Source organism: Ischnura elegans, chromosome 11 (genome assembly GCF_921293095.1).
Source record: "Ischnura elegans chromosome 11, ioIscEleg1.1, whole genome shotgun sequence".
Classification (NCBI taxonomy): Eukaryota; Metazoa; Arthropoda; class Insecta; order Odonata; family Coenagrionidae; genus Ischnura; species Ischnura elegans.
In genome coordinates, this window is record NC_060256.1 from 58,741,214 (window position 1) to 58,750,621 (window position 9,408).

The window sequence follows — 9,408 nt, forward strand, 5'->3', positions numbered from 1 at the left end:
TGAAACAGAATTAGAACACTTTCAATAGTTATCCTGGCGAACACATCAGGAGCACTAACGTGTACACCCGCACGCCACTCTCTTTCCAACCATACCTCCCTTATTCTCTCTCCTGCACCGTCAACAACAATTGATCCATTCTATTTTTGCTGTTCATTATCGCCTGCTTCATTGCCTTTCTCCCATCAATTGTCACCTCAACTTTCAACCCAAAATAACTCAAAATTAATTGTTACAACGTTTATAACAACTAGGATATCTATGTAACATTATTTTTACAACTCATTCTGGATGTTACAAATAGGATATTTATGTAATTTTGTAATGGCAATAACAATGTGTTTTGGATGTATCAACCCTATTTAGGTAGGTATCCTATGGATATCGTCTGCTGCTTGGGCAATATATAATACAGTAGATTCCGTTTAATGGGTCCACCGGTTACTTGGGGCAGCCGCTTAATTGGGGCAGATCTAGAAGAACAGAACCCGATAGAGGAATATCCCAGGGTATTCTCCGCTTAATTGGGACAGCATGCCGCTTTATTGGGCCATAAGTCGGCGACATAGACTCTGTACTCGCGACGAAATTAAACTTTTTTGTTTTCAGAATACCATTTTTTATTTTCCTCCTTTGATTTACTCTTATTTTTCACAAATGTTCAGGAATAGGACTACTCTTGCCCTATTTTGAAAGCTCTTGTTGTTATACTATCCGCAAGAGGATAAGACTTTTCTTTTATAGGACTTAGTTAGCATTCACGACATTCATTTAGCGTGGCCCGAGGCTGTGAAAAATATTATTAACTAAATTGTTATTATTCTTAAAAATGATAATAAAATAACTAAACTCGCTGATTTATTAATCAAATTAATAGTTTAATAAACTTTTGTTGCATTATAAACATTCTTTAGTCTTCTTTCTATCATTTCAACGTTTGTTTATGCCCATGTACAGATAGTTCGCCTAATTGGGGCAGCCGGTTAATTGGGGCAAAGTGAACAAGTCCCGATATGTCCCAATAAACCGGAATCTACTGTATAAATAATGATATATACTAATTATAAAATTACAATCCATAAATATAAAATGATACTTAAGTATGTATGTACAATTTTGCATATACATATGCAAAATTGTATGTACTTGTGTACATTGAATGTGCATTATTTATGCACTCATTTCACTGCATTGGGATAGGTTTAATCAGCGGCAGATTCAGAGAGGGGCTACAGTAGACTATAGCCCCCTTGAGTGTCCAATTTACACAAGATAAAATGGCAATTTTGTTTGGACCCCCACCTTATGTCCTGGTTCCGGCATTGGGTGTAATGAATGAGAAATACTAAAGCAAGGACAGATGATTAAAAGAGACAATGTGATACCTTCTGAAGTACTACAGATCCTGAAACACACTGTAGAGAGGAATAAAGAGAAAGGGAAATATACATTGGATAAAGGAAAGCAGTACCACCAACACATTGTTTTTTAGAGTAGACTGAAAACAACTCAATCAAGTATCTCCTCGGATTTTTGAATTTATTATTGCAGGACAGGCCAAATTACAAAACAGGGGAAAGGGGTGAAGAGGAGATGTCTGTAGAGTGCTACATTGTTGCACTTCGCGTAGGAGGGGGGGGGGAGGAAAGGGAACGTACTTAGGGAAGGCGGCGTGGGTTAGCGTCATGGGGATTATTTTTCGGGTGCAAAATTGGGATGTCCAGGAGGGGGGAGTGGAATGGGAAAAGGTGGTCATTAGTGATGGGCTCTTTCTTTTTAACTATTCTTAAAATTTCCAGTTGCTCCCTGATGTCCATTTGTGACCCTTTCTTCACACGGTGCAGACTCTCCGGGGTGAAATCCGCCTGATGTCCTTCTTCAAGGAGGTGGGAGGCAAATTGGGACAGTCCCGTTTTCTTGATGTAGTCTCGTCTGTGTTCTTCGCCTCTGAACATCCCAATTTTGCACCCGAAAAATAATCCCATGACGCTAACCCACGCCGCCTTCCCTAAGTACGTTCCCTTTCCCCCCCCCCCCCCCTCCTGCGCGAAGTGCAACAATGTAGCGCTCTACAGACATCTCCTCTCCACCCCTTTCCCCTCCCCTTCCACTCTTTGCCCCCCCCTTTTTTGATATATAACCCACAGCAACGCTACTTGTACTGCTAGTCCTATGAATATGATACAGTGTATCGAAACTAGTCAAGAAAATAAAGTTCCAAATTGTAGAAACAGCAAAGTTTTTCATTCACAAATCAATAAATAGGTAATTTCAAAAAATTTAATTTATTTTATTTAATTCCCATTTACGTGGTAGTAGAAGGACAAGTGTAGTTAATTATTAGTAAAAAATTGCCTAATTATGCGCTCATGCAGCATTCTCCCTGCTGGGCGCATATTTTGGGCCCTATTTTGCAAAATATTCTGGTGGTCGTCTCCCTCTTCACCTTGTGATACTTCAGCTTCTTGAGGTGGAGGAACATCTCGTGCCAGGCACATATTATGTAGGACACAGCAAGAGTTTATTATGCTGCTGGCCTTTTCTGGCATGTAGTGAAGGACTCGATGCTTCAGGAAACATCGCCAACTTGCCTTCAGTAGTCCATTAAACTGTTCCACAATGCTTCTAGCTCTACATAGACTGCGGTTATACCTGTCTTCAGGCGAGTTTATTTCTACATTGCTAGGCACTGGGGTCAGAAGGCATGTCTCCAGGGGGTATCCACTGTCTCCTATAAAAAAAATTACATTCATGTTGAATATTAGTGCCTAAAACTATGAACTACTATTGTAATCATTACATTACTGAATTCACTGAATATAATGATATTCCTATTAGGCTGTTGGTTGAACTCGGTGAACAAAAATTTTTGTTCTTCAAACTTGATAAACAGAACCCTTTGCAGGTGAAGTGTGAACAGGAATTTAACCTGAAATGGTATCTAAGAATATTTCATGTGTGGTGTACAACTAGGTATCAAAAGAAAAGGTATAGGGTAACGAAGTAAGAAAAACGAATATGACTGGGTAAAATGAGGGGGGATATAAGTTGAGTGATCCTAAAACTTGTCTGGGACAGGTAGGAAAGTTACTGTTAGTGAGAAATTAAAAGGAATACAAGGTAACACAATGTACCAGCCACTTGACAATCTAGATGTTGATGAAGGAAAGAAAAAGAAAGAGGAAAATCACCAGAGAAAGAAGAGAGGGAAATATTAGTAATATGTACTAAGGAATAAGTGATCAAATGGGAAAATGGGAAATATGGTGTGGAAAAGGAGAGAAAAGGTATTTACAAAAAGTCTTGAGTGGGAAAATAATCATATGCTGTAGTTTCATGAGAGTCAAAAAGCTTTATTGGCATTTGTTGCTGATGAATGTTGGATGAAAACCAATTTTGGAGACACATACCATAGGAAGTAGGATTGGTAATATGCCATACAAAATGTAATAGATGGTGAGAAATTGCTAGATATTAAGTAGGTGCACATGAAGGACTTCAAACTTTAGGAACCCTTTCTGTGGAATTGAGATATGCAGCAGATGGATGTGAAATGACAATTTTTTATGGATGATTCGATGAAGATTTTACTACCACAAAGGTAAAACCTGAAGGTAACTACCACAAAGATTAAAGATAAAAGCATGATATGTTGTAATCTGTAAAGCAATGAACCTTTCCATGGGCTCAAAAATTCACAAGGCACTGGTATGAACGTTTTAGTGAAACCATCACTGGGTACAGCTATCAAAGAAATAGTGAAATCCAGGTAATTGTGAGTTATTTGGAAATGAGGGTAATATAACCTATTCTTAAAGAAAGATAAAGTTTTAATTATAACTAAATTCTTTCAAAGTTTTCATTAATGTAACTTCTGATTGCTATTTTAGGTTATTTAGGGCCAGCTAACTGACACTTTACCTACCTATAAGCCATGCATTAGTGTTGAGTTCCCTCTGCATTGCCAGCAACCCCTGCCTTAAATTAGAGTTAGTGTATATATGTAGCTGTCATGGGTCGCCCCTGGATATCTGGCATTGACATTCATTATTCTCATTGACGAATCACAAACCTATAAGGAGGAAAACAGTTCCCATGTAGTTAATGTGCTTATAAACAAGAGATCACATTCATGCAGAAAGGGTACCTTACCGGTTGAACATTAATGGAATGGAACCGTTTATGATTAAAGTATTGCCTCTCCATATATTGTGGATGGTTCACTGGGGGGGTCAATAATCGCCACATGGGTGCAATCAATGGCCCAGGAAGCCTATGCACCCAGGAAACCCATACTTGACAAAAAATCTGGAAATGAAATTCAATTAGTAAAACCCACACTTATGAATCTGGAAAAAGTAATGAATGACTTTATTAGGAAAGCAAAAGAGAATACCCTACTGAAATATTCTAGTTGACTCTCAGATATACACTTGATCTGTGAGATATTGGAATGAACTTTCTAATTGTTTCATGCCACATGGTAATTATGATTCAACAAAAAAGTAAACTGGAAATACCTTGATCTCGTTAAAGCATAGGAGCATTAAATATCATCAACATAAGTTTAGTTGAAAAAGTAGTTCGATATGTTGAGATACAACTAGTCCAGGAAATGAAGCTCATAAAAGTGAAAAACCTTGCAATTTTTTCAAACTGAATCGATTTGCACCAAAATTTGGGATTAGACTAATTATACCCCCTACTTCAAAATCTATACTATGCCAAAGGGCGTTTTTTATTTTTTAGGGGTGAAAACTACCCCTAAAAACTGAAACTTAAAAAATTATTTTTTAAAGCTGAATACGGGTAAAATTTAGTTCAAATTATTTGTATAATTATTTTTTTATGTTTGGAAAATAATTTTAAGGTGTTTCAATCCATAATAATCAACCCTTATTGGGGGTTAATGTAAAAAAGAATTTTCAAACTGAATCGATTTGCATAAAAATTTGTAATTATACTAATCATACCACCTTTAAAATTTTTTTTCAAACCGAATCGATTTGCATAAATATTTGGGATTAGACTAATCATACCCCCTTCTTCAAAATCTATATTATGCTGAAGGGCGCCTTTTATTTTTTAGGGGTGAAAACTACCCCTAAAAGCTAAAACTTAAAAAATTATATTTTAAAGCTAAATACGGGTAAAATTATTTTTTTTGTTGGGAAAATAATTTTAAGGCGTTTCAACCCATAATAATCAACCCTTATTGGGAGTTAATGTAAAAAAAATTATTTACCCTAAAAATAAAAATTATTTATCACATTGTATCTTCTTATTCACTTTCTTACTCCTTTTATTATGTATTCACTTTTTTCTCTCATGATTTTAATCACAGCACAGAAAAGATATAACAATCGGATAAACAGAAAAAACTTCGTCATGGTAACATAAACAAATAAATGCACATTTATGTAGACATTACATGAAACACAATCAAACGGAGACTGTATGGCTTCCAGTCTTCCCACCACATGCATGCTCACAGGTCACTTAGAGCGAGAGCACACATACTCACATATGTGTATGTATGTATACATCTTATGGGTATGTGTGTTTATTTTGTATCAAATTTGAGTGTATCGTTAGCTTCTAACGTAAAGTACACAAAGTATATGCTGATTATGAGGAATATTATGCTCTGAATTGTGATTTTGAATTTTTCGACAATAAATTTGATTGGTATTTCAAACATAGCTCCTTTATTTTTTATGATAGAAAGTTCATTTTAATTGTATTTTAGTTGGGATTTTACTGACTAAAAGGCCATGTGAATTAAATTTTTTTCGAGTCATTAATTTTGAAAGGGGAGGGATTTAAGGGTTGAAATAAGGTGGAGCTCCCTTGGAAATAGAGGTTTTAATTATCAATATCTCACCAAATATTTATTGTATAGAAAATTAAAACACACCAAAATATTTTAAAATAAAGAAGCTACAATTTATTACTCCTGCATTTTTTTCATATCTCCAGTTTTTTTGGAGTTATTTTGAAAAAAAGAGCATTTTTAACGAAATTGTAGAAAATGACTTTTCACTTTTTCCTCCAATTTTTTCAAAATTTAGAAATGTACATTAAAAAACTTCTAGGATCAATTAACAATACTTAAATAAAGAGAAATACTGAAGGGCATTGATCAATTTTGTCTAGTGTGGTAATAAGGAGTTGTTTTCACTGATTTTTTCGTACAAAAAAGTAGGGACTGATCTTATTTTTAATCATAACTCGCTCAAATTTCATGATAAAAAATATTTTTTCTCATTATAAGAAAGTTTTTAAAAAATACTTTTAAACTGATTACATAATTTTTCCTTGAAAATTACATTTTCCCCGCTATTTTGTATTGAATCTTTCAAATTTAGCGTATGACAAACAATGTATAACCATCAACAAGTTGTAGCTCGGTCCGAATTGGTCATAAAGGAAATATAAAATAAGATATTTATTTAATTTTTTACAAGCTACAGTTTTGTAATTCACAATTTCCTAATAAAATTAACACTTTTCAAGTTATTTGCCTATAATCGATTAAAATCGTTGATTTTTTCGTCAAAAAACTGTTTCTTTCAATCGCAAATAACTCGAAAAATATTAATTTTACGCAAAAAATGGATAGAACATTTTATTCTTAGAATTTATTTTTCTATCGATTCCTGTGGTCAAAATATAATTAAAATTTTCCACCCCCGTGATGGGGTGGAAACCACCCCCAGGGTAAAAGCGCCCGTCGGCATGATATAGATTTTGATTCTTGGTATATTCCCTACTTATTGTGAAAATTTCAAGAAAATCGATTCAGTTTGAAAAAATTGCAAGCCAAAATGCTTCATTTCCTGGACTAAACTAAAATTTTCAAAAGGTGGTTCATATTGTTCATAGCATCCATTAACATATGTAATAAACACTTACTGTTGCCTCAGCTCCACCACAGATTCTGGGGACAGGTCGAGGGTAATCCATCGTGGCATCAAATAGGTGGTGATTGCTGCGGCTACTTCACTAATTCACCTACTTACCGACGATTGGTCCATATTCGTAAATTCATCACCCCCAACATATCCCTGATATGGACCACCGGCAAAGAATCTAAGTGCTGCCAAAACCTATTAAATTACCAAAGGTTATCATATTCTACCAAATTACAAATGTGGTCAGCGATGTGTGTTCTACTTTTCATTTCCACTCTGATGGCGAGCAATTTTTCCACTTTTAATACATTTTTTGCGAATCTGCTTCACTAAATTCTTATTGAAAATACTTTGAATGATAGATGAAAGTGAAGCATTTGTGAAAAACCAAACACGCCTCGTAAAAAGATGATAATTTACAGCTAATTAAATACTAAATGCGAAAAATGTCAACAGGCCGAGGTACGAAACTTTACTTGATTATCTTGGATACCAGAAAATTTCCAGCTTATGAAAAACTTCTAAAATTACACGGCAAGATAAAAAAAAATAAACCCTGATAAATTTCAGTCTTCATGGCAGTGTTTATTTCACATTCACTTCACTTATTTCTCTATTTTCGTTGTCAAAACTAGTATTATTACTAGCAAATAATTAAGTATAATACGTCAATATGACAAAATTAGCATTAATAAATGATAATAACCTTTATTTCGATAGTTAGAGCTGACGATCGCGAAGGGGCCCTCAAATACGGAGTTAAGCTTGCTATCAGCTCCGTGGTCACCTCTTTAGTTGGTCGATATAATTTAATAAATTTATGATCTTCTAAATAAAAGGGCGACTTCCGTTCCCGCATTGCACGAGGAACTCGTCGTATCTCTTGCTCTTCCTCTTCTATATCTTGTAATGCTTGCAGTCGCAATAGTGCCATCGCCATGTTTGTTGATTACTCGTACTTCGAAAAAGGTTTTCACCGGGTTTGACTGAGGGAGTGAAATTTCGTACGTGCGAGCTCACTCCCCCGATTCGAGCATACCAAATTCACTCGTAGTTCGAGAAAAGGTCGCGTGACCCCTTAGTTACCACTCACTCGCATGCGAGTGAAAACTCAGGCATAGGCCCCCTGCAATAAAAAAATAATGGGAAACCATCCTATTGCAACCTTTTTATATCATATGCTTTCATGAGCTGTTGCAAGTTCACTCCACTGAAAAGCTGACCTGTTAACAAGGCTGGGCAAGATACAGACCGAGGAGTACATACTTGAAAATCAAAATTCAAAATACCACTCCAAATGTGTTTGAAATGCAAAATATAAAATACCTCAGACATGAGTATTTGAAAATCGAACTACAAAATAGTATTTTAAATACCGTTTCAAATACAACATACATTTGTATGGAAACTATGGGATCTTATGAAAATATAACCTGCCTTGGCTCGTTAAGGATAGTTGAAAACATGAAGAAAACGATTTTAGCGAAAACGAAGTAATCTCTGAAACATAACGTTGCAGAATTGTTATCAGAGCTACTTCAAAAGTATTTTAGAAATGTATTTTTTATTTTAGAACTTAGATTTTTTTTATTTGCGTCTGGCATTGATGACATTCCTGCAGAACTAATCAAAAATTCAGGAGAGAAGACGTTGAGCCAGCTATACAAAATCATTAGTGAAATGTATACGACAGGTGAGATACCAAAGGATTTCGAGAGGAACATTATAATCCCTATTCCTAAGAAGAAACGAGTGGAGAAGTGCGAAGATTTTAGGACCATAAGCCTTACTACACATGCATCAAAGATACTGACAAGGATCATCTATAGAAGAATAGAACGAAAAGCAGAAGAGTACTTGGATGAGGACCAATTTGGATTCAGGAAAAACAAAGGCACAAGGGAAGCAATATTGGCCCTAAGACTGCTCATAGAAAAGAGAATGGAAAAGAACAAGCCAACATTCATTGCGTTTGTGGACTTAGAGAAAGCATTTGATAACGTGGATTGGAGCACAATGCTTGGAATCCTAAAGGAAATTGGGGTTCTTTATAATGACAGAAGAATCATCCACAGTTTATACAAAAACCAAATAGCCGTGATAAAATCAGGGCCCAGCTGTGAAGAAGCAAGAATTAAGAAAGGAGTGCGACAAGGCTGTACATTGTCACCCGTAATTTTCAACGTTTACATTGAAAAAGCCATTAAGGAAATCAAAGAAAAGGCATTGGGAGTGAATATCCATGGAGAAAAAATAAGCATGCTAAGATTTGCCGATGACATAGCCGTTATAGCAGAAACAGAGAAGGATTTGAAAAATATTTTGGTTGATATGGGTAGGGTAATGAGTAGATATCAACTGAAAATAAGCACGAAGAAAACCAAGATCTTAGTATGCAGCAGAAGAGAAGAAGTCAAGACCAACATTAAAATAGGGAGGCAAAAACTGATAGAAGTGGATGAATTCTGTTATTTGGGAAGCAAGATATCTAGTG

General features: G+C 35.4%; 1 long non-coding RNA gene across 2 annotated transcripts; it reads right to left on the bottom strand.

Annotated features, from left to right (window-relative positions):
* Window positions 1-2,266: 2,266 nt before the first annotated feature.
* Window positions 2,267-8,334, bottom strand: LOC124167890. 2 transcript variants are annotated; one of them, XR_006866788.1, is made up of 5 exons: window positions 7,621-8,334; window positions 6,916-7,109; window positions 4,153-4,308; window positions 3,926-4,072; window positions 2,267-2,731 (listed from the first exon to the last, which is right to left on the bottom strand). It is a non-coding gene; the product is annotated as an uncharacterized LOC124167890 (long non-coding RNA). The 2 variants fall into 2 exon arrangements; XR_006866787.1 differs by having other exon boundaries at window positions 6,916-8,334.
* Between the last annotated feature and the right edge of the window lie 1,074 nt (window positions 8,335-9,408).